This window comes from Conger conger, chromosome 1 (genome assembly GCF_963514075.1).
Source record: "Conger conger chromosome 1, fConCon1.1, whole genome shotgun sequence".
NCBI lineage: Eukaryota > Metazoa > Chordata > Actinopteri > Anguilliformes > Congridae > Conger > Conger conger.
In genome coordinates this window covers 86,950,834-86,976,874 of record NC_083760.1, presented here as the reverse complement: position 1 = coordinate 86,976,874, position 26,041 = coordinate 86,950,834, and the positions used below count along the sequence as shown (strand labels likewise).

At 49.1% G+C, this 26,041-nt stretch overlaps 1 protein-coding gene across 3 annotated transcripts in view; it reads right to left on the bottom strand.

Annotated features, from left to right (window-relative positions):
* LOC133129301 (hippocalcin-like protein 1) overlaps positions 1–24,984 on the bottom strand; it is a 58,788-nt gene extending 33,804 nt beyond the window's left edge. The window contains exon 1 of one of the 3 annotated variants that reach the window (XM_061243283.1): positions 24,464–24,984. The gene's annotated coding sequence lies outside the window, so the exon portion shown is untranslated. Of the gene's footprint in view, positions 1–23,843; positions 23,864–24,463 lie in introns of those variants that run through there. The other 2 variants (XM_061243291.1, XM_061243300.1) reach the window with 2 other exon arrangements.
* Between the last annotated feature and the right edge of the window lie 1,057 nt (positions 24,985–26,041).

Below are 26,041 nucleotides of genomic sequence, written 5' to 3'. Positions count from 1 at the left end.
GTGTGTTCCAAACTGGGACGGAACAGGGGGTAGAAAAAAGGCCAAAAAAAGACCGGCCAAAAAAAAGCCCCCGGATCGTCCGAAGGGAAATCAAAATAGATCAAAGAGGATAAAGTCCAGTAGCTGGGATAAGCCCCTCTGGAACACGGCCAGCAGAGAGAGACCCCAGGGGGGGACCATCGCCCCTATCGCTGATCCGAAAACTCCGCAAGGCACAAGGGTGGGCGGGGAGAGGTGCATGCTGGGAATGAGGTGGAAGAGCGAGGAGGACCCGAGGGATAAACACCCCCCCGGGAGCGCCCTGAGGAGCGCTCCGCCCCGAAATCAGGACTCCACGTTGGCCCCCCTTTTCCCGCCACGAGGCCCATCTCCCCTCACGCCGTTGCCGTGATACTGGGGCTAAACCTTATCAGTAAAGCGTCCGCAGAGAGACACTGGCCTGAGAAACGGGGAGTATTACAACTGCGTTTAAGAAGAACAGGGAAAAAAGGAGAAGAGGAGGGTGAAGCGGAGAAGGAGCGGAGAAGGAGCGGGCAGAGTGAACACTTCGCAAGGACTGAACGTATGACAACCTGACCTCTGAACACCCTAAACTGAACCTAACCTCCCCACAGCGGTGAGCACCCTAAACCCATCAGTTAATTATCCAGAAAAAACCAGGGTTGGATTTCGATTTTAGGGCCAGATTTGATGATCCCTGCCCTACGCCCAACCTGACCAGCCATCTCTGCTGCGACTGCCAACAGTGGCATATGGACAGGAACCAAGTCCTGCATATTTAAACCTCCCACTGATTACTGAGTAGGTGCCTGAAACACCAGGCTGCTAAATGCTGCTCCTGTGATTACCCAAAGAAACGTGGGTTTATGAATGATTACCATGTTCTGCAAATGTAATTAATTTGATAAATGACCCGCTCCATTGTGACTCATATTTCAAATAGCTAGCCAATGTTGGCAGCTCACAGTGCGACAACACCCAAATCCCAACCAGCTCCACTGAGACCAAAACACCTAGAACCCAACCTGCTCCACTGACACAGCGACTGGATCACCCAGAAACCAGAATGTCAAATGCATTGAATGTTAACTTTAGCATCAGGTTAATCCTGATAAGTGTCTCAACTTACCACCGACCGATAGCCACATACCCGATATTTATTGTGGGCGGCCTGTAGTGTAGTGGTTAAGGCCCTTAACCCTGCATTGCTCCAGGAGGATTGTCTCCTGTTTAGTCTAATGAACTGTATAAGAGCGTCTGCCAAATGGCAATAATGTAATGTAATGTAATGTAATGTAATTACTGTGCATCCCTAATGGACTGATTGCCCTCCCTCTTCACAGATTGAGCAGCAGGGGAACAGGACGATGCTGGCCAGAAAAGCATCATATCGGACCTCTGTCACCCTCATTTTGCCCTGTTTCCCAGCAACACCCTGTTGTACGTGAATATCTCCACATCCGTGAGGAGGCCGCAGCTCCACGTGAGGAGAAACCACACCAAAGCCACATTCCCCTGTTCCAACACAGCCAAGAAATGCATCTTGTTTTGCACTGTGGAGTTACATAGGAAAAAAAAGAAAAAAAAAAAGAGAACAGAGTGAGATTAGCCTTCAGTGAGTGATGACATGACTTGTCCTATCTGCGCTAACCAATAATGAAGGATTCATAACCCAGATGACAGCTGCTATTTGCACGTTTCAGGGAACCCTCCTCAACCCGGCTGTGACAGGCTGTCTGCGCACACAGGGAGCACTGCTATGAGCCTGAGAGAAACAGAAATACTCACACACACACACACACACACACACACACACACACACACATACATCCATACGCACACGCACAAAGCCACTGACACATGGGTGGAGGTGTGTGTGTGTATTGGTGTGTAGGTGCGGGGTGTGGTGGGTGAAGGTGGGTGGGTATGGTGAATGTTGGGAGTTGGTGGTTAGGGTGGGTGTAGGGGGAGGGGGTATGGGAATAGGGGGGTGGGGGGTATGTGGGTGGAGGGGGATGGTGGTTTGTGGGTGTAGGATGGGCGGTTAGGGTGGGCGTAGGGGGATGGGGGTTGGGGGTAGGAGGTTAGGGTGGGCGTAGGGGGATGGGGGTGGAGGGTGGGTGGTTATGGTGGGCATAGGGGGATGGGGGTTGGGGGTAGGAGGTTAGGGTGGGCGTAGGGGGATGGGGGTTAGGGTGGGCATAGGGGGATGGGGGTAGGGGGTTAGGGTGGGCGTAGGGGGATGGGGGTTAGGGTCGGTGTAGGGTGATGGGGGTTAGGGTGGGCGTAGGGGGATGGGGGTTGGGGGTAGGGGGATGGGGGTTAGGGTGTGCGTAGGGGGGTGGGGGTAGGGGGTAAGTGGGTGGAGGGTGGGTGGTTAGGATGGGCGTAGGGGGATGGGGTATGAATTCAGCTCATTGATCGTTCCACAGAAAGCGGCCATTCTCCCGAGTCAGCTGCAGACTCAATCAACGGTGGAAGCTTCCGGATCCTCTGCGGTGGCAGCGGAGATCGGACTCCGGCCTCTTCCTCCCCTTTGTGCGGCCACGTTATCGCGGATGTTAAAATTCTGCGCCGCAACATCATCGGACTCGCTGTTCTGCCGCACTCTTAATGTTTCCGGAATAACCTTCCGGAAAAGCTATTTTACCAGCCACACTCTCCACCTTAACTTTTCAAACAACTCAACTCAGAATTCAAACAACTCATGTCAGCGCTCATGGTTCAGGGTAATTGTACGTTTACACTCAGCGTGAGCCTATAAGAATAAACTCTCGGAAAGACCGGACAGAAATAAAATAATATGTATGTATACCCTGCAATTTACTCTCATGCAACTGAATTTACTGTATTTAAATCAAATGAATTATAAAAATACTGCGACACTTTTAACAAAAAAAAACCCCCACTTTTAACTTTTCCAGATTTGTCACAATATTTCCCCCCTATTTACAGGGTACTACAGCGTATTACTGTGTTCAAAAGGCAGGGGTCTGTGTGGTGTGCCTGCCAGCACCCAAAAACCTCTCTGATCCGTCAACACGGGAGATCAGGGAGAGGAGAGAGTGCTTGCTTTGTGCTTGGGTTCATTGCCCAGGGGACTGAGGGAGAGGAGAGAGGGATGGAGGGATGGAGGGATGGGGGGAGGGGAGAGGCTTCGGGCCCCGGTCAGGGCTCTGGTCCTCAGTTCGTATTGACAGGGCATCAGGACGAGGCGCAGCGTAGGTCCGAGTTAGCAGTTGGGCTGGGGGTGGGGGTCAATTAATTCTGTTTATGGATCCAGAGGGAACAGAGCGCTCCTTGGTCTGTTAAGAACAGCCACGAAATAGCCGGCCTGTAGCGTAGTGGTTAAGGTACATGACTGGGACCCGCAAGGTCGGTGATTCTAATCCCGGTGCAGCCACAATAAGATCCGCACAGCCATTGGGCCCTTGAGCAAGGCCCTTATCCCTGCATTGTTCCAGGGGAGGATTGTCTCCTGCTTAGTCCAATCAACTGTATATCGCTCTAGATAAGATTCCCCTTGTTGTTGTTGTTATCGTTATTTATCCTGCAATTTAACAGGAAGACCCGGCTGAGACAGAATTATGAGGAAGATCTGACCGAAAACACAAAGGTACAAAGACAAAGAACGTCAGCAGTTAGAATGCTGACAGCACACGGGGGGGATGCGACAGCTCCGTACACAGGAATGAACAACAGAGAATATAACGAGTGTGCGTGTACAGTATATTCATGTGTGCGTGTTTGCGTGCGGTGTATGTGTGCGTCAGTGTGTGTGTGTATCAGTGTGTGTGTGTGTGTGTGCGTGTGGGGTAATTGCCTCTTTCTGAGCCTCTGAGGGGAGGCCTGAATCGATAGAAGCTCTCTAACTCTCCACACAGCTAGTGACACCTCTATCGTTTCATTTTTTTCTCTTTTAACACTCTGCCAATTAGCACTCTTTGACTGGGCTTTCCCCATTTCCTGCAGATAAAGACGAGACAGAGCTGCAACCCTCTGAATGTGTCTGAATCAATTAGAGTGAGAAAACAGAGCATATAGGCACAAACATTCACACACACACACACTCACACATACACTCACACATTCACACACATCCACATTTAGATGTGTTGACAATAATCATTTGTGTTGCTGTTTACATATATATCATGCTAGCAACACAAATTTATTTCCTGACAATAATGTATGAATTGATACGGTGCTAGATACTAATTAGCTGTTAGGCAAACTAAGCAGTTGGTACATTTTAGTGGTAGGAAAAGGCGAGCATTGCTGAGCTGAATGGCAGTTATGTTATGATAGTGATAATAATATGAATAATAATTAAACAAGAGAGGGAAATAAATAATTATCAAAATAAATATTTTTCCAGAAATTCTTCATGTACGTTATCTTCAGTTGATCCATAATTAGCTGCTCTGAACTTTCTGTAAAAAAAGCCACACACATCATTACCCAGTGTCTCCTCGAAAAATGAGGCGACTTTACGAGATCAAACAGCCATTAAAAAAATGAAAGAATTAAAAGAAGCCCAAACAGACGGGGGTCTGTGTTTAGTTTACGGTTTCCGCGGAGATCCTGTTCGGAACGCGCAGTTCAAACAGCAGTTCGCTGTAAATCGAGGACAGGAAAAACACCCACGAGCGCCCATTGTTCAGAGCGCACCGTTACGCAGCCGTCTGAAGGGCCGGTTAAACATTAATGAGCCGGCAAACTGAAATTTCTGCCGTTTCCTGGAGTGCTTTTACTTGGCGATAAGAGAGGCAGTTGAAAAAAAACAAAAAAAAACAAAAAAAAATGTGCCTATTGTACGCTCTGAGACAACGCTGCTGCGAAAAAAATAGATTTTTTTTGCAGTTTTTTGCAGGAGTTGATATTCCAAATCCTTATCCTAAGCCCTTGCAGCCGTAAAAAACGAAGCAAGAGGCTACGGCCACTGGCAATAAGTAGGTAATCAGAACGTAAGTCGGTTATGCGGCTGTGTATGCAGACTGCGTGTGCGACGGCAGGTCACGGGCCTTTCATTGATTATTATTTCTCCTGACGTCAAACTGAAGGCATGTCCCTTCGACATGCTTCTCACTCCTATCAGGTTTCCATTTCCGTGAGCCTTCGGGACTAATACTGAACACAGCTTCCTGCGGGGCTTCTTGTTACTGGGCTTTTCAATTTCGCTACGAAGCCGAGCTACTTTGAAGATGGAAAACGTGCGGGGGGGGGGGGGGGGGGGGGGAGAAGTACTCTTTTTTCCATTTTTTTTCTGAAAGACTATTTTCGAAATTGTTTGGAAAGCGCACGCTGTCACGAGCTTGCAGAGGCTCTTGAGAATGAAGAGCAGTGGCCAATGCCATTTGGTGGTGGGCTTAATTGCACAGACCAGCCGGACAGCCAATCTGGCACAATTCTCTCTGGTGATGCTAACCAGCTACTGACGGCAGTACAGGCACAAAAAGTGTAAGTTTTGTTGCGTATTAAAAAAAGATGGCCGACTGGGGTTTGAAACCCACCACCTGTTGCAAGCAGCGCAAGCTGTCCGACTTCTCAGCACCACAGATGACCCGCAGTGGAAATCATTAAAATGTAATCAAATCTCTCCTATTTTTGTTGTTGTTATACCACCGTCTATGGCAGGGATCATCAAATCATGGTCTGGAGAACTGCTGGTTTTCCACCCTCCCTTTACCTGGGCGTCAGGTGTGAAGACAACCTGGCAAATCAACAGCACTAATTGCTCAGCTAATTACCAGGGAGAGAAGAAAACCATAGCTGGATCCAGATTTCATGATGGCTGGTCTATGGCTTATAAGGGAAGGGGTGAGGACACACTTCATTGAACCGCGTGGGGTAATTTCTCCTCTGAGTCACGCAGGGTCGGTGGGCGGCCACTGTGCAGCTTCCGGGGACCAGTGTGGGGTTAAGGGCCTTGCTCAAGGGCCCAACAGCTGCTCAGATCTTATCGTGCCGCCACTGGAGCTTGAAGCTCCAACCTACTGGGACCCAGTCAAGCACCTTAGCCACTAAGCTACAGGCTGCCCCAGGTGCTGCAGTGCATCTGATATGCATGACAGAGACAGGAAGGGTGTGTGTGTGTGTGTGTGAGGATGTGTGTGTGTGTGTGTGTGTGTGTGTGTGCGTGTGTGAGGATGTGCGCGTGTGTGTCTGTGTGCGTGTGTGTGTGAGGCTGTCTGTGAGGATGTGTGTGCGTGTGTGTGCATGTGTGTGTCTGTGTGTGTGTGTGTGTGCGTGTGAGGCTGTCTGTGTGTATGTGTGTGTGTGAGGATGTGTATGTGTGTGTGTGTGCGTGTGTGTGTGAGGCTGTCTGTGTGTATGTGTGTGTGTGAGGATGTGTATGTGTGTGTGTGTGTGTGTGTGTGTGCGTGTGTGTGTGAGGCTGTCTGTGTGTATGTGTGTGCGTGTGTGTGTGAGGATGTGTGTGTGTGTGAGGGTGTCTGTGTGTATGTGTGTGTGGTGAGGATGTGTATGTGTGTGTGAAGGTGTGTGTGTGTGTGAGGCTGTCTGTGTGTATGTGTGTGCGTGTGTGTGTGAGGATGTGTATGTGTGTGTGAGGGTGTGTGTGTGTGTGTCTGTCTGTCTATCTGGATGTACATACTTGTATGGAAGTGGAAGAGGAATCAGTCTCTCCCTCTCTCTGAAGCAGACCACAGTTGCCAGGCAAGCAGCAGCCAAAGGCAGCAACACAAGAGCAAACAGCGGAGCCCGCACTGTAAACACTGGCAGAGCTGATGCAAGCCAAAGACGCATGATGTAATCTCCGCACGCACGGCGAAACGGCCAGCCGTAACTCAGCTTTAGCAGGGGGTTACACGAGAACGCGAGGGGTCTGTGGGAACTCTGGACACTGTTATACACTCACCGAGCACTTTATTAGGAACAGTTTATTACACACGCTTATTCATGCGATTACCTAAATCAGCCAATTGTGTGGCAGCAGTGCAATGCATACAATCAGGAGGTTAGGTTAATGTTCACATCGACCATCAGGATGGGGAAAAAATGTGATCTAAGTGACTTTGATTGTGAAATGATTGTTGGTGGCACACAGGGTGGTTTGGGTATCTCAGAAACCGCTGATCTCCTGGGATTTTCACACACACTGGTCTCTAGAGTTCGCAAAGAAAAACAAAACAAAAAAAAACCAGTGAGCAGCAGTTCAGCTCAAGATAGAAATGCCTGGTTAATGAGAGAGGTCAGAGGAGAAGGGCCAGACAGGTCAAAGCCTACAGGAAGCTGACAGTGACGCGAATAACCACACATTACAACAGTGGTGCGCAGAAGAGCATCTCTGAACACACAATACATCATAACTCTAAGTGGACAGGCTACAGCAGCAAAAAATAAGTCAAAGTTCTCACTGAGTGTAAGTGCACTGCTGAAGACTGCGGTATATCTGCCGATATGGGAGAGGCGGCCGCTGCTGAATGCAATCAAGGAAAGAAAGAGTCAAGTATAAAGACAACTATCACAAAATGTTTTCACAATGTTAAGCCTGGAGCCACTAAGGTCACTAAGGTGCATGACTGGGATTTCAGTTCTGCTTAGTCAAATCAACCCTGACTGCTTAGTCAAATCAACCGTAAGTCGCTTTGGATAAAAGCGTCAGATAAATAACTGTAATGTAGTCTGTCGTGGAATGTTTTGTCAATGTTTTAACATCGCGGCTACATGGCAGCGACATTGCGAGAAAGGTTTTATGCCAGCTTGGGAAGATGGCCCTCATTTTCTTGGTGAACAGGGCAGAAGTTCTGCACAAGGCACCATCTTTCTGGTGACTCCTCGCGCTTGAAGCTGCACGTCCCTCTAGGGTCTTTCCGCGCACTTGTCCCTGGTTATGCTCAAGCACTTGTTCTACGTCGCTCTGGATAAGAGCGTCAGCCAAATGCCTGCAATGTAATGTAACATAATGCAGGTAATCAACCACCTGACGGGGCCTCATCAGGACTGCTGTGGAGACTCTGCCCCTCCCCCCCCCCAGCGGTTTCCACAGCAACGAGATAATGCGGCCAATCAGGAGCGTGCCCTGCGGAAAGGGGCGTGACCCTTGATTCCCGTCACACGGCGAGCGAGGGGATGTCCAGGATGTGACACCATCTTTCCGCTGCGACACACACACACACACACACACACACACACCATTTTCCGTTTGTCGGGGTCGTTAGCGTCTCCCGACACCTCGATTCACTTTCCTCCAGCCCTCTAACTGACGGAGATAAGTCAGAGTAGATGCGGCATTCGACAGGTCCTAACCTCCCGGCTAACACACAGCGTGCTCACAATGCTGCCGCCATGCAGTGCCGACGTTATAGCCCTGACAAACACATTCCGCTAACATTGTGAGGACATTTTGTGTTAGCTGAATTTAGTTTCATCCCTTATATAACCAGGCAAATACACATGAAAAATATGAATTGGTTAAAGGTGCAATAGGTCATTTCAGACTTCTAACTTAACTGTCAAGAGAAGAACTGCAGCAACAAACCCCCTCAAACCACAACACCGTTTATCCCTCCCCCTTCTATGTGAACGTGCTGATGTTGAAAGGCCATTGGCTGTGGCAATTATAACCAATTTTCAACCAGTGAGCTTGAATTTCTGTACAGCTATGCAATGCTTTGGACTATAAACACAGGGAGAGGGTGAGTCAACACCCAACAGTGAGCCTTTGTCAATGATAGCAAGGGTTTAACAATGGTCTTGTAGCAATGTCTTACCTATTGTACCTTTAAAAATTCTCTTTTCCAAGTCAGACCTTATCAGGACGGGAGCACTGAAGAGCAGATAATACAACAGAGATGAAACATTTTGAGCAATTACTCGCCGTTAATAATACGAAAGGGCAGCAAGCTATCGACAAGGAATAAGGCAAATAACAGGAGCAAGGCCTTTCATTAATAGGTGAGGTGTATTGATTAATGCACCAACACATCACTGAGTCGGTATCCTGGTAGGATATGACTACAGGTCATGGGTGAAAACAGACAGCAGGTCAAGGATTCTGTGTCGTTCATGAGCAGCCTTGAGTGCTTACCAAGTCCTTCCAAAACTCAGAAGAAAAGGTACAAAAAGTGCCTAAAAAGGTAGAGAAGCTTGGTCGGTACCCTATAAGCATATAAAACTGTACCCCTAGCCGTTGGTTTAATAATTCATTTATACCTTTTTTTGCTTGTAAAGGGTACTTATTTATCCTCAAAGAACACTATTGTACCTTTCAGGGTACTTTTGGGGAATTTGCTCACAGAAATATACCCCCGCTGTACCTTTTTTCTGAGAGTGAAGGCCCCAAGTTATGCCATACGGAATACACACACACACACACACACACACACACACACACACACACACACACACACACACACACACACACACACACACACACACACACACACACACACACACACACACACACACACACACACACACACACACACACACACACACACACACACCCTGAGACCCAACCTCAACCGAGCATACAGAGTCTTCCAGAGACCCAACCTCAACCGAGCATACAGAGTCTTCCATGGCCCTTATATACACTGTTCTCAGACCAGTCCTGGGATTCTCAATGAACTCTGCTCGACAAGCTAAAGGATCTGACACTGTTCTCAGACCAGTCCTGGGATTCTCAATGAACTCTGCTCGACAAGCTAAAGGATCTGACACTGTTCTCAGACCAGTCCTGGGATTCTCAATGAACTCTGCTCGACAGGCTAAAGGATCTGACACTGTTCTCAGACCAGTCCTGGGATTCTCAATGAACTCTACTCGACAAGCTAAAGGATCGGACACTGTTCTCAGACCAGTCCTGGGATTCTCAATGAACTCTACTCGACAAGCTAAAGGATCGGACACTGTTCTCAGACCAGTCCTGGGATTCTCAATGAACTCTGCTCGACAAGCTAAAGGATCTGTCTGGCTGGACCGCACCGCCCTGTTCCCCTCACATAAACTCTCCAGTTTCTGATTAACATCACTTTCCAATCCCAAGAGAATAATTACAAATAGGATTACTTTTTAAAAAAACTTTTGATGGGTGGCAGCGTAGCATAAAAGTATATGGGGGCAGCCTGTGGTCTTGTGGCTAAGGTACCTGACTGGGCCCCAGAAAGTGTTAAGATCTGCAGAGTTGTTGAGCCCTTAACCCTGCTTTTCTCCAGGAGGGGATTGTCCCCTGCTTAGTCTAATCAACTGTAAGTCGCTTTGGATAATAGCGTCACAAAAATTCTGAAATTATATCATGATGAAACAAGTGGACTAAACAGCAGGACTCGTTGATCCGGTTCTTGCCCTGGGCGAAGAGGAGTCGGCAGTCACGCGACTCCTAGTCTCACCATTTTCCACACTGCACCGATCCACACACAGCCCACGTCACCGGAGGAGAACGAGGCCAGCGCACTCTTAAGTCCGCGTGTCCGGAGGCACCTGGTCTGACCGGGAGTGGAGACGAGTGGTCGGCTAAACCCCCTATCGTTCCCCGCCGAGGTTGAGCGAAATGCCGCCTCGCCGACATGGACCTCCATCCGTAGCCGGCGATGACGCGACCAAGACTCACACACCTGGTCACGAGCCACCCAGAGCCCCCCCCAGCTATCCCTGGGGAAAGCACTTAACCTGATTTGCTCCAGTGAAATACACGGGCTGCAGGTAAATGAGTCAAAGAGTTTCTTCGGAAAAACGGTGTGTACATTTGAATGAGCTCCTCGAGCTGGACTCTGTCCCTGTTCGCTTTTGGGTTGCTGAAATGCCCCGTGTAAATGCAATGAATTATTACCATGTATCATATTCCGGTGAGCCTGAGAAAGGGGGGTTTAATGAAAAGCTGTAAGCGTTTTTAACGGGGTGCTGTGTAGCACCCAGGTCTTGGAGCCACACACACACACATAGATGCATACAAGAGCATACATACACTCAGTGAGCACTTTATTAGCTATTTATTAGACATATTCTTTAGGCTTATTGGTCTTCTGCTGCTGTAGGAGCATGCATACACACACACGAGAGCAGACATGCACACACACACACACACACATAGATGCATACAAGAGCATACATACACACACACAGGCTCAAACAAGCATGAACAAAGTACAGTATCCACATATTCACACACGACTGCACACACACACTCATTAGGGATTTCATTAGAATTTCACGACTGTCTTATCTTCCTGTCAGTTCCCCTCCAACAGTGTGGAGGGTGAGCCAAAGCCACCATATGAATCTTTTACCTCCCATACTGCACCATCTATAGTCACAGCAGAAAGATTAATATCTAATAAAAACACTCTTAAATTGTTAAAAATGTTAGTCCCTTTTGATCTCTCTCTGGGGCATCCTGGTGACACGTTGGCTTGCAACTAATCTTTCGTAGATTTTCATTTTTATTTCGTCAATATCGTATTTTTCAACACGATATTTCGCCACAGACCACGTCGCGTTCAGAGTAACAATAATTGCATCAATAAATATAACCGCACTCCCCCGAAAAAAAAACCAGGCCCGCCCAGGAACAGGGGAAAGAGATTCATCCTGGCCCTGACAGCGGCTGACCTTCCGGCTAAAAATAATCAAGGTTGCACCCGACCCCCCAGCCCCCACAAACCCCCCCCCCCCCTCCGGCTTCGCGTTCTCACCCCCCGCCGCGAGCAAATGAGCGGATATTCTGCCGCGCGGCGTCTTCCAGAGAGAGGCTGAGAACGGCGGGAAAGGTCACATGACGCGCGGCGGCTCCTTCTGCCTTCTCCCGCCGTTACGCCTGAGAGCGTGCCGGGTCGCGCCGGGCTATCGCAGGGCATTGTACTGGCCGTGCTCCTCACGCCGTTCTGTCTGCGCTTCTACGCCTCTCTCTCCTGCTTCCCTTCATCTGTCCTCCCCCAACCCCCAACCCCCACCTCCCCCCCGGTTTCGTTGTGTTCATCTGTTCCCCCCCGTGCCCCGCACCCACCCCCCCTCCACCGCCACTTTCATCTCTATATTCCCGTTTCTTTCGCACTTTCATCGCTCTGCCGACCCTCCCTTTCGTTCCTCAGTCATCGTCTTCTCCTCTCTCCCGACGCTGCCTCTTTCTGTCCGATTCTGCTTTGTTCCGTTCATCCCTTTGTTCTCTCTTCTATCCCTGCGTCTGTCTGTTCGGCGGCGCTGCCCAACGCTGTTCCTGGAGATCTATCGTCCTGGAGGCTTTCACTCCAACTCTTACAAAGCACACCTCATTCAACAGCTAGAGCAGGGCTGCTCAACCCTGTTCCTTAAGATCTATTATCCTGGAGGTTTTCACTCCAACTTTTACAAAGCACACCTCATTCAACAGCTAGAGCAGGGCTGCTCAACCCTGTTCCTGAAGATCTATCGTCCTGGAGGCTTTCACTCCATCCCTCACAAAGCACACCTCATTCAACAGCTGGAGCAGGGCTGCTCAACCCTGTTCCTGAAGATCTATTATCCTGGAGGTTTTCACTCCAACTCGTACAAAGCACACCTCATTCAATAGCTAGAACAGGGCTGCCCAACCCTGTTCCCGGAGATGTACCATCCTGTAGGTTTTCACTCCAATTTGTACAAAGCACACCTCATCCAACAGCTAGATCTATCGTTCTGGAGGTTCATGCCAACCCTATTTTGGCACACCTGATTCTACCAATTAGCAGCTCAATGAGATCAAAGAGAAAACCTACGTCCTGATAGATCTCCTGGAACAGGGTTGAGCAGCCCTGCTGCAGCTGCTGAATGAGGTGTGCTTTGTAAGAGTTGGAGTGAAAGCCTCCAGGTTGATAGATCTTCAGGAACAGGGTTGGGAGGCTTCTCTGGCAAAAAGCCTTTTTTCCTGTTTCCTGTCCCTAAAATTCCAATTTTACCTCACCCCCCCCCCCCCCCCCCCCAAGAAGTGTAAACAAAGGGGAAACGCTGGTGTACGTGGGAACTACATTTCCCAGAGGCCTGTGACCGTACACGGAAAGACAAACAGCACTTTGTGTGTGGAAACTTCGAGGCCCTGAGAGAGAGAGAGAGAGAGGGTGGGGGGTGGTGGGGGTGGCCATTGGGCAGTTGGTACAGTGGGAGAGGGGGTGTAGGCTGGAAGATATCATTAAGTTTCCACGTTATACTGCCAAAAAAAAAGAAGTCAAATAAAATCCAACGCAACAACATAGCCGCGTACGGCTCAGCGCAGGGGCCTGGCAGCGACACGGCCGTCCCCGCTTCCGGGCGGGGGCGCGGGCGCGGGCTGTGAGCGTTGGAGCGGAGTTTGGCCTGGCAGAGGCGTTCGGCTGCCGGAGGGGTGCTCGGGGGACCTCGTTAAGGCTTGGCAGGGTGTGCCTGCGAGCTTTAAACCCCGCCGGTGCCCTGCGTACGACGCCCTGAGAGCCGGCCGCTCTGCCCTGGCAGGCCCCGCCCGCACTCCCACGGATAAGATCTCGTGAGCACTTCTGCTTCCGAAAAGCCGCCATCTGATCTGATCTGATCTGATCTCCGCGCCGAGGTTTGAGGAAGCGGCCGATGCGCCCCGACTCGCTCTCCTGAGCGGCTGGGGGGGGGGGGGGGGGGGGGGGTGTTGCCGTGCAACGCGGCCAAACGCAGCGCTTCACGCCCGGCCTGCGATTGGGGTTTCTCCGGGGAATTATCGGCCAATCGCCACGCCAGAGCCATGATCAGACAACTGGGCCCCTCCCACCCTGCCCACCCCCCCCGTTCTCAGTTCTCATGAGTCTGAGAGTAATGAGAGAGTGAGAGAGGGAGAGAGAGAAGGAGTAAAAGGGGAAAGGAGAGAGTAAGAGAGAGGGACGAGGTGAAGGGAGAGAGAGGGAAAGGGACGGTGAGAAAGAAAGGAAAATAAAAACTGCAAGTGGAGCAAGTTCAACTCTCCCTTTTTTTTGTTGCCCTTACGGAAAAAAATCTGGCATTTCGTTCCTCGTGCCAAGTATGTCGCGGTTATAACCGAGAAGCTCCTGCCAAAAAAGGCTCCCGTAACACCGCTCGCCTTCAAAACGACAGTCAGGGCTCTGAAAGTGTTCGATTTCAATTCAATTTGTTCCTCTCCCTTTGTGTTGTTCTCCGTGTTTTGTTGAGTCTTCATCGTGGCGGAATGCCTGAGAATGAGCAAGGAGGTGCGGGGAGTGTGGTGCCATGGTGCGCCCACGCCAGCGGGCGCGTACTGTGCACGCCACCGCACAAACACGTCCCCAAACACACGCCCGGGCACCCCAGTGAACCCGCCCCCACCCCTCTACCCCCCTCTAGACAACCCCTCCGCCCCCCACCCCTCTACCCACTCCCCCCCTCTAAACAACTCCCCCCACCCTCACCACCACCCCTCTACCTTCCTCTAGACAAACCCCCCCACCCCCACCCCTCTACCCCCCTCTAGACAAACCCCCCCGCCCCCACCCCTCTACCCCCCTCCAGACAACCCCTCCGCCCCCCACCCCTCTACCCACTCCCCCCCTCTAAACAACTCCCCCCACCCTCACCACCACCCCTCTACCTTCCTCTAGACAAACCCCCCCACCCCCACCCCTCTACCCCCCTCTAGACAAACCCCCCCCGCCCCCCGCCCCTCTAGACAAACCCCCCACGCCTCTACCCACTCCCCCCCTCTAAACAACCCCCCCCACCCTCACCACCACCCCTCTACCCTCCTCTAGACAAACCCCCCACCCCTCTACCCTCCTCTAGACAAACCCCCCCTCCGCCCACCCCTCTACCTTCCTCTAGACAAACCCCCCCGCCCCCACCCCTCTACCCACTCCCCCCTCTAAACAACCCCCCCCCACCCTCACCACCACCCCTCTACCCCCCTCTAGACAAACCCCCCCACCCCTCTACCCACTGCCCCCTCCCCCTAAATAACCCCCCCACCCCTCTACCCACTGCCGCCCCCCCTAGACAAACCCCCCACCCCTTTCGTCTTCCACGGTCTATCTTTGCCCCATTGCGGTTATTAGCCTCCCGCCACATTAAAAATGCCATTGCAAATACCCCATGCATAAAACATCAGGACTATTAGCTTTTGTTTCTCAGCTAAAGCCTCATTAGAGGACCCAGCGTGTAAGAGCCAGGTGCTTGAAGCTGTCTGGGACCGGTAAAAAGAAGCGCCGGGCACATAAAACGGCGAGAATAATTTTTTAAATATTTATTTATCCGGGGCTGACAGGGATCAAGAACAGTCTAATGTGCGGCCTAATTAGCCATTTGGAGGATTGTGTGCATGTTCCCATGGCAGCTCCCTGCTCTGCGTAGTGGTCAAAGGGTACGCACATGAATTCCCCCTGCGCCAGCCTGCTCCGGGAATAGATCAGACAAAGAAATAATATTTTTAAGTACTCTGCGCTTAATCATAATCTCTTGTTTCGGAATGCAGATGGAATCTGGACATTCTTTCCCTCCCTGGGATAGAGGAGAGATGAAGGGGTCGGGGGGGGAACGGAAATACGGCCAAAAAAATGAAATGATTTTTGGGGGAGCGATGGGTTCAGTCCTTACAGACGGATGCGACGGTCACAGCCCACGTCATGTGACCTGTGACACGCCAAAACCACGGCCACTCGCCTGTTCCCGTTCTCCGCGGCCCCCGGGTTCCAGGAAAGGCCCCCCTGCGACAGGAACCAGAAGGATGGGAACCCTCAGGACGGCGGAATGACTGACGACACGGCGCGTGAGCACACACACTCATACACGCACACACATAGCCGTGCGGGCCCACACACGCAACGCCGCGTACGTCGACGCACTGAACACGGCTCGGCTTAGCACACGCACGCAGACATGCGCACAAACGCATTTAGACGGGACGCATCCATAACCACAAACACACACACACACACACACGCACGCACGCACGCACGCACACGCACTCGCACACACAAACGTTCGCTCTCGCACACATCCTCAGAAAACAGGAAATTGCCGGGCTTCCTCCTTCTCGCCCCGAGGCCACAGAAATAGCCTGGGACTGTTGAAACTTCACCGCGTCTTCAGACAGCGTGACAGGGACGGGGGGCCCCCGAGCCGAAAAGCCCGCAGGCCTGCCCTCCGCCCCCTGGCCTCCGGCACAGCCTGACCCTGCCACTGCTCCAGCGTCGTAATGCCGCCCCGCAGCCGTCTGTCCCAGCCCGACGGCACACTGCCCCAAACATCCTCCCACAGTCACCTCTCCCACGCACTCTCGGAAATAAAGGCACAAGAAGTGCCTAAAAAGGGACAGATGCTTGTCGCCGGGGCGGTACCATACGCGTGCATAAAATCGTACCCCTAGCCAGAAATATATAATTAATTTGTACCTTTTTGGCCTGGAAAACATACTCATTTGCACCCAAGGTGCCGAAAAAGGTACAAATGCTTGTCGCCCAATTAGGTACATATAAGCGTTCCGCAGCGATATATAATTAATTAATTTGTACCTTTTTTGCTTGGAAAACATACTCACTTGTACCCAAAGAGAACATTACTTCACCTTCAGGGTAGATTTTGGAAATTTGATCCCTGAAGAGCCAAAATGTACCTCCACTGTCACGGTATTTCTGAGTGCGTGTGCCCGTCACATCACTCGTACTTTGATAAAACGAGAAGATATGTCACTAGGAGGAGACGCAATGAACGATGGCGTAAGAGAAGCGCTAGCTTAGCATTTTTAAACATCTGTTACAGTTCACAACTCGGGCCTGAACTCGCCGATACTTCATAAAACGAGATGCCGTACACTGTGGTCGTCTGTTGTGAAAATGTTCCAGTGCACTCAAAACTGCTTTTTTTTTAGCTCGATAAATATTAGCTATCATGACTCATGAGTCAGCCTGCATTGTGGCAGTCAGGTTCTTCATGCATAATGAAGAGGAAAAGATTTCTAATCATTGTAATCAGGGTTCAAGTGGTGCCCGTAATGAAGTTCCCAAATGACTCCCATTCACTGTTTTTGTCCTGTAACACCCTGAACACTCCTTTATGAAATTACCCACAATCCACAGCGTGTCCATTAGCAGCGAAGGGAATGGATCTGCCAACTGCCGCTAACACTCGTTTCTATGAGCATTACAGCTAATGCTACCACCTGGCCGGTCTGTGCTAAAAACGGTCTCTGATGACACTCGACTCTCTCTTGTTTCCCAGGCTCTGATAGACAGGTTTAGACACATATCTCCCGCTGGATGTCTGCCCACCTGTCAAGGCCGCCAGGAATCTCGGCATGACTCTCGACCGCCAACTGCGATACACGGCCGACATCGCTACTGGAGAGCAACCCTGCAGGTTTCCACTTTGTGTCCTCCGGATCGGACCTTTCCTCACCGCGGATGCTGCCCAGCTCCTGGTTCCAGCTCATCTCTCGACTAACGTAAACCAGAAGTTAACATCCCCTCAGTGGAAGTTTTTTTCCCTGAGGAATGCGGTTTATGATTATGGTTACTTGACTATATCAGAGACTAAACTAACTAAACTAACACTTGAAACTGAATTGATGTGAATTGGACCAATAACTATAGAGAAAACAACAAATAACTGCACAACGTCCCTGTGTTCGGAAGACCGTGTTAGCTCAAGATGGGCCAAACACCGCCGTATAAGCCTGCCCAGTTGGAAGTCTCTCATTAGCAACAGCTTCCCCACCACAATGTCACAGTGGAGCACTATCACCATGTCACTGCATGCTGAAAACGGCTCGCGTATGTGACTCGTATGGAAGGAATGTACTTTTGCACACACACAAAAAACCACAGTTGATCTGGAAGTAATTTTTTTTTTGCTATTTGTCATGAAAGTTGCACTGTTGGGAACATGGCGAGCTAACTCGGTGTTCGGAACACGGGGAGTTTACGTTACTGCAAGTCCCTCCTGGCCAAGTTTCCACAGCACTCCACAGGCCCTCCGGCGCATCAAGGACACCGCAACCCGCCGGGTTTTCAACCCCGCCGAAAGTTTCCTACTTCACCCCCCCTCCCGCGTTCCCTCCGCTGGCTCCCGGCGGCTGCCCACATCGAGTCCCAAACTCTGGGGTTGGCTACTGAAGGAGCTGCTCCTCCAGACCTTCAGGCCATGGTCCGACCCCACACCCAAACCCTCGGTCTACGCTCTGCTACCACCGGGCAGAACCTGGTCATCACTCCTCCCTGGCCCGACTCTTCTGCCTACTGGCTCCCTACCTGCCCCCCCGCCAGTCAGGACAGCAGAGGGCCTCCCTAACCTCTGGCATAACCTAAGTACCCATCTTTTCAGGAAATACCCCACCCCCCTTCTCCACTCTGACCCCCATGCCCCTCTTCCACATCTTCCCCCCCACCTACCCTGTATTTCACCATCCCTAAACTCTTTTCTCTAGCTTCTCTTAATTCTAGTAACAACAGATTACTTATCGTCCGTCATATGGCCCGACCATTGCACTTCTCATTGATCGCTACTTGGGGATATTGATGATTCACGAATCCAGACCTTTTCTTTGCTTGCACCCATTGTATTAGGGTGGTTAAGGTAAATGACTGGGACCCGCAAGGTCGGCGGCTCGATCCCCGGTGTAGCCACAATAACATCCACACAGCCGTTGGGCCCTTGAGCAAGGCCCTTGGGGGGGGATTGTCTCCTGCTTAGTCTAATCAACTGTATGTCACTCTGGATAAGAGTGTCTGCCAAATGCCATTTATGTAATGTATTAGCACTGGATAAGAGCATCAGCTAAATTCCTAAAACATAAATGTAACATGTAAAGGTCTTTTAAGTCAAATCCTTTCAAGAATCCAGTACCGCAAATTCAAAGACCCATTAACACTGTACGAGGGATGTTACATCTCAAGAGCTGCTGACCACAAAACGGGAACGGAAACGGTTTCGACATCCGTTTTTTTCGATATTTCTCAGCGGGGGGAGCACAGATGATCAGTTGCGGACAGCGGGGGAGGTGCAGTGGCCCTCACTTGAAGTGACCGCTCGTGAGACACGCAACGGACGTGTACAGCGCTCGTACAGACGCTGGCACTCCGCCGGGCCGTCAATCCCAATCAGACATTTACATTAGCATTTAAATGAAGACCGGAGCCTGATATAGCATGCCGTGAATGTGGGAGCTGGTTCTACAGGAGCTCACAGTAAGTTCATTTAGTGAGAAATCATACAAGAACACATTTCACATCGCTGCTAAATGTAATACGTAATGCTTACGGATGCTTCGTTTAAACTTGTTTTGCACATTCAAAACAGCTGAACAACAGAAATAAAAATATGCATGTTGCATGGAAATAGTTTCCATAAATAAGTGGATATGGCAAACCCAGTGTTGATAGCCTACAAGAGGTGAGTCACGATACACCGCTATATTGATATTTCGAGCACAGTCCTGCAACCGGCTGAGAGCGAAGACTCAAATTGTTGTTACTATGGAAACCTTTTAAAGAATTCTGAACAATAAGTAATTGTCTGCGCCGTCCGTCCCGTTCGAAACAAAACCCACGTCATCCAGCGCTGACCGAGTCTCCGACACGGAGACCACACCCACACCCAGGCCCCTGGCACCGCAGTGAGTCAGCCCTTTTTTCTGTCAGTTAGAGCGGTGGAATGAAACGTCATTCAAATGCCGTTTTTCAAAAAAAAAAAAAAAAACAGTGAGTGAGTCAGTTCAAACGATGTTACCGCGGGGAACAGAGCCCCAGCTGCACCTGGCGCAGCATCCCAGATACTAAATATTCAAAATACCAAAAACACAAAGCAGAGACAATAACGTCTCGCTCATTCGTAATCATCATTACACATTCGTATCCCCGACTAATCCCGTGCCCATTTTATCCACAGCACACAAAAATCTACGGGCGAGGGCAACAGCAGGCTTTGATTCCAAAATACCCATTTTGTCCGTTTGTGACAACGCCAAAACTCCCCTCGAGTGTTCTGCCCGGGTTCTCGGGAGTTAGCGGAGAGCCAGCGCGGTTACCAAAAAAAGGGGGGCAAAAGGAGAAGGAAAAAGAGAGAGAGAGAGAAAAAATGAGTGGAAATCCTCTTGATCTCTTGACTGGTGAATCAGGATTCCAATGTGGTGCGACAGAGACGTTTCTCGCTCTGGTGCCATGTGCGTTCCAAGGAAAACTGCAAGAAAGCACTAGATTTTGCCCAGTTGCCACTGGCAGGATAGTTCACTAGAACTGGCCTGACCTGCAGTACACCGGAAAAAGGCAATTTCTGAATGACTCAATCTTCCTGTGCTGGAAAATACGACAGCTGTAAGAGAGAGAGAGAGAGAGAGAGAGAGAGAGAGAGAAAGGGGGGGAGAGAGATAGGAGAGAGATAGAGGGAGAAGGAGTGAGAGAGAGAGAGAAAGAAGGGGAGAGAAAGAGAGGAGAGAGGGAGGGAGGGAGAAAGAGGGTGAGAGCAAGAGAGAGAAAGAGGCAGAGAGAGAGGGAGAAAGAGGGAGAGAGAGAGGGAGAGAAGAGAGAGAAAAAGAGGGAGAGCAAGGGAGGGAGAAAGAGGGAGAGAGCAAGAGAGAAAGGGAGAGAAGAAGAGAGAGAAAGAGACAGGGAGAGAGAAAGGGAGGGAGAAAGAGGGAGAGAGCAAGAGAGAAAGAGGGAGAGGGAGAGAGAGAGGGAGAAAGAGGGAAAGGGAGAGAGAGCGAGAGAAAGAGGGAGAGGGAGAGTGAGAGGGAGAAAGAGGGAAAGGGAGAGAGAGCGAGAGCTAAACAACTAAAACAAACACATTTGACACTGACTTAAAAATGCGTCACGCACAAACCTGTTTTCACGTAACTTTGTAAAAACTTGTCTTCACTGGCTTGCACTGTGCAAACCTTAGTGTGACAACTGAGTGTACAATTATTCTTGATAGAAGTGACTTCTGGCATTAAAAATAAAGCTGCCATATGCTGGTTATAAGGGATGTCCACACACATTAGAAACTGAGTGTTGGGGGTTCCCACAAACCCATTAAACGTCTTGTTTGGTTTTTTCCCTTCCACCCAGAACAATTTGAGTGAAACATCCAGGGAGTCTACGCCACAGCGCTCTGGTTAAGAGTCCAAGGATCCAGCCAACTGCTCAACACTGACGTGCTCCTCAATAGTTGAAATTGGGCAGCAGGGTAATCTAGTGGCACGGCGGTCAGGTGTTTGACTGGCAACCGTAGGGTTGCTGGATTGAGACCCCAGTCGGCATAACAGGGATGCTGACCTGCCTCTGGAGAGATGAACACGGGTCCCTAAATTAAAAAAAATAACCCTGCCGTTCGGCCCCTGAGCAAGGCCCTCAACCCCAAAAACTGGCCGGTGGCTTTACCCCGGTCCTCTCTCTCGCTCTCTTGCCCCACATCCCCTTTTTGCAAGGATGCCCTCGGATCGTCTCTGGCATTTCTCCGAGGGCATCCTTGCAGAAAGGGAACAAGTTCTCGGTGGATCTCCGCCGGTTAATAAAGGCTTCGAAAAAATAAATAAGACACAAAATACACACTGTCCATTACGTTAGCACGGCAGAGAATCAAGAGGACTGTGTCGGCGGGTGAACGTCCTCCTCGGCTTGCGATGTCATCCCTGGAGAAGCGGTAAGAGCCTGACGAGCTCCCCTTGGCTGTAGCTCAGCAGGCTAATGGCGTCTCGCGGAGAACAGGGCTGCTGTGGGTGGCCAAGGCCGACGGCGGTGGACCTGCCCCGATCGCATCAGCTGACAAGGGGGATCTCAGCTGTTAGGCCTCGAGCGGCTGAACTAGCACAAGGGTCCACTTACGAGGAGTGTGAGTAGGTATGAGATCTCTCGGCCCCCGGGGCGAGGTTTTTTTTTTTTGACCCTGTTCTGGCACCCGAGCGCGCTTGACAGAGGCACTGATATAGACGGAGAAGACACTTCCACCGCACGCCATTCTGGCTCTTGCTGGAGGTGGCAATAGCACTCCCAGCGCATCGAGCATTGCGCCAGACCAGCTCTTGAGCGATGGAAATAACACTCCCTAAGCTCTGCAGCTGGAGCCATTCCGGCTCCTACCTGCGGGGAAAAGCGCAAACCTATGAATAACGCCGAGAGCCATTTCGGCTTAGAGTGGAGGTGGAAATACTACTCCCTGCGCGGAACAACTGGAGCCGTTCTGGATGTAACGATGAGATCTAGTAGATGAGAATAAAAAACTGAGGCCACCCACAGGGAAGCCACACAGTACAATCATGCTAATAAAATAATAATGCTTCTATTAAGAAATCAGAAATAAAGGTACGAAAAGAGCCGAAAAAGGTACAAATGCCTGTCCCTGGAGCGGTACCCTATTGTACCCCTAGCCAGCAATATATTATTAATTTCCCCTTTCTTTTTTGCTGGGGGACCGTACTCATTTGTATCCAAAGAGAACAATACTGTACGTTACTACGTACATAATACATCTGGGAAATTTGATCTTTCACGAACAATAAATGTACCTCCACTGTCACTCTATTTCTGAGAGCGCAGCAGCTGTGCACGTGTCCCCTCTCTGGAAGAAGCCAGATTGGCGACTATACACTGGGAGTTATTTACCTCTCTGTAAGGGCAATGGCTCCAGTACGAGGCGGACGGAGAGTTATTTATTTATTCCGGATTGAACTGTGGAAGGGTGTCAACATCCTTCCCTCAGCTATCTGGGTGGGGGCTCCATCTTCCACGCCGTTGCTCAGCACATACTGACACCCAGCCAGCCAGCACCTTCCTGCTTTCTCTCCCAGCACTGGGTGTTATGTCGTGGTTAGGAAACTAGACTTGCAACGCAAAAATGTTGTCAGTTTTATTCCAAGCTGGGTGCTGCTGCTATCATGTACCCTTGAGAAATGTGGCTATCCTTATCCTCATTACTTCAGTTGAAAAAAAAAAACATATGAATGGATAAATCCATGCAAACGTGATAAAAGAATATTCTAAATCCTGAAATGTAATGCGATTTACCCCTGTTGAGCATTTCAACAACAGAACATTGCCATGGCCATAAGATACAGCACTTTAACGCCGAGACACACAGTACACACAGAAAGAATATGAATAATATAAAGAACCGACTAGCAACTAGAGTATCACTTACTGAAATATTTTGCTGCGTAAAGGGTGCTCTGCCCTGTGACAATGCTTTGAATTGACTATGTTTCAGACCTTAATATCCTTAATATTTTCGGTTAAAAAAAAAAAAAAAAACAGGAACGCCCCACTCATTTGGATAGTAATTAGATTGGAAAAACTCACTCCGTGGGTAAGAAGACTATTGACGGACACAGTACTCAGAATGATACTTTATCGCTGTCGGCAATATATATATATATATCCTGGAGGCAAAGGGAGTGCCCAAACGTCCAGGAAATGGAAAGGAACCTTGTGCCAACAGCGTGCGCATGCATGGGGAAAAAAATACTACCCTGTGTAAGATCAGCAACTGCGCAAACCATAAACAACACGCATACACATTAAGGAAGCTTGTTAGTTATCTACAGACGTTACTCACCCACGCTGTCATAACCTGCCATGTGATGTCTCACCTACAGTATTGTACGCCAGCTATATCCTAAAATGAATCGACATGGGAACGGGCGAGATAATAAAACACTACTATAACCTAGCTAGCTATTGAAAAAAACCCATCTCGACTGGCCTGTTTTTGAAAAGATATAGAATGAAGTATTTTCAAACATGACCTCCTAACCTGATACCGCAAACTCTTAAAACACCTTCGTTGAGTTTACTTAATGCAACATTAGCTATACTACTAACTTTACCTAGCTGTACATCAAGTTTAGCCTATTCACCGCCCGACTCGCCGTCTCTGTTGTTCCAACACAGTCGCATCCAACGGATGCAACCGTTGCGACGAGACGTGGAACTCTCCTTGGGAAAACAGTGGAATATGCCAGAAGTTAAACTAACCTGTTCGTTGAAGAAGGAAAATAATGTCAAAGAAAAGCAATCGCCCTGCTAATTCACATGAATTTAGTCGTGGTTGCTGAAACCGCAGAAAAAACAATACTGAAAGTGCTTACTTCGACACAAAAAAACACACTGTTGCTTGTTGCTGTAACCAGCTAAGGTACGCTAACGTTAAGTTACTTCTGCTCTGTTCTCGATTGTCACAACCCTATTTATCCTAAACGAAAGCAGCAAACTACGGGCAATAAGTCAATCGTCCCGACTTTTCTCACGACCTATCAACGTTCAATTTCCATTCATCCGTCACGCAGTTTCGGGACCTGGCTAATACGTTAGTATAACGACGGACAACATCTTGGCACAGTTGCCACTTTCGACCAAGTCGAACACTAACAACTGCGTACAGAACCAAGCCAATCAATTGTTCTAAAGTGTTTTGCATCAACACATCCACTCCATACTGTATTAAAAATATAACACAATATAGAAACGAAGCAACGCAGTCATAGCTTACACATGACATGCGTAACGTTAGCCTAAGTTACACATTTCAAAGTTGTGGCATTACACGTTGTGGTTTATCAGCAACTGAGAAAAAGAAAAACTAAGGAAAAACTCACAATGTGATCCTCACTTCTGTTCGTCCGTAGCTAACGTTACTTCCCCCGTCTACGTTTTGGACGAGTGTTGCTCCTGTGAAGCGAGGCGTCCGTAGTTCTTCTTTGAAATTCTACTTTTCTATTATTTTCTTATTTCTAAGCGAAGGCTAGTATGCTACCTTAAGGTCTCGCATCTCTTCCAAAACGCAAAGGAAAGAATATCAGAAAAAGTGGATGACTAATCTGGTGTGTAACGTGGCTGGCTGAACGTGAAAGCGCAACAGTTAGCTAGCTAGCGAAATAGGAAAATGTACGCTCTCTCATTGCCAAGCTTGTAGCTAGCCAGCTCACCAGGCTATTCGTTTTTCAACTGAGGAGTGGCGCACTAGTTTGACTATGAGACAAAAACAGCATTTAAGCAAAATTTCATTTATTCCTATTGAAATGCTGTTTTAGCAACTTAACTCCACATTTGACAGTCCACCCGAAGACTTATCAGTTCCATCTCCATACAGACTTCGGCAAAGCAGCGCTCACTAAGCAATTCAATATAACTTGTTAATGGCCTATTCCAATCCAAATATAGGGGTCGAACTTATGGTTAAAATCGATTTACCCGCAAAGAATTCAGGCGTATTAAAAATTACTGTAAAAATAGTCGTTTATAATTATTCTCCATTCATCTAATTCATTAAGTCGGCTTACAAATATTTTCTATGAAGGTACAATGGGGCTACCATCTCCTATATACCCCTCGGTCGTAAACATAGATCTTTCCACACATGAATTCTACTCAGTACAGCTCTTAGGTACGGCAAACTGATCCAGTAGCCAATCGCAGTTTACCCTCGAGGTATAACGGGGCAGAACCATGGGTAGGTTCAGAGAGACGGTAAGAGAATTGATAGCGTTGATTTGAAATTCGTCTGGAACCTTGCACGTAGCTCGATATTTAGATACAGTCGCCTAGCTACTTGGCACTACACTAGGCTAATTCAATTTAGTCTACATCGAATACAAACACGCACCACTGGCCACTTCACGGTCATATCTAATGCCGACTCAAACAAGCTGCGTTACACTGTGCACGCACAGAAGAAAAGTTAGTGGAAATTAGCGGTAGGCTGATATAATTATGCTATGGGGTGTTATGAAGCAATATGAATTAAATTAATTTCGCCACGAGTTCAGTGTAGGCTAATCACTTTTCAGAATTGAACATGTTGTGCATTGTTCCCGTCAGTTTGCTGATAATTTTAGATGTTTTAAATCCGGATGTAGAGTAGCTACCAGTACCCTAGCAGTCACGATACATTCAAAAACCGTTTGATATCAGATTTGTTCTAAAAGGCAATCCTTTCTTCTCTAATGCACATGTAATTGAGGCGTAATAAACCTAAATAGGCTAAAATATCACCCGTAATAAATTCACAAATCATACAATGTCGAACGCAATTTATTTAATTTCGTCTTAAGAAAAAAAAAAAACCATTCCCTACAGACATGCATATAAGAGTATAGGGGTTTACTGTACCACCGTAGTGTTTTTGCTCCGTGAAAGACGCAACCCTGTGCTTATTTCTGCCAGGTAGTCTTAAA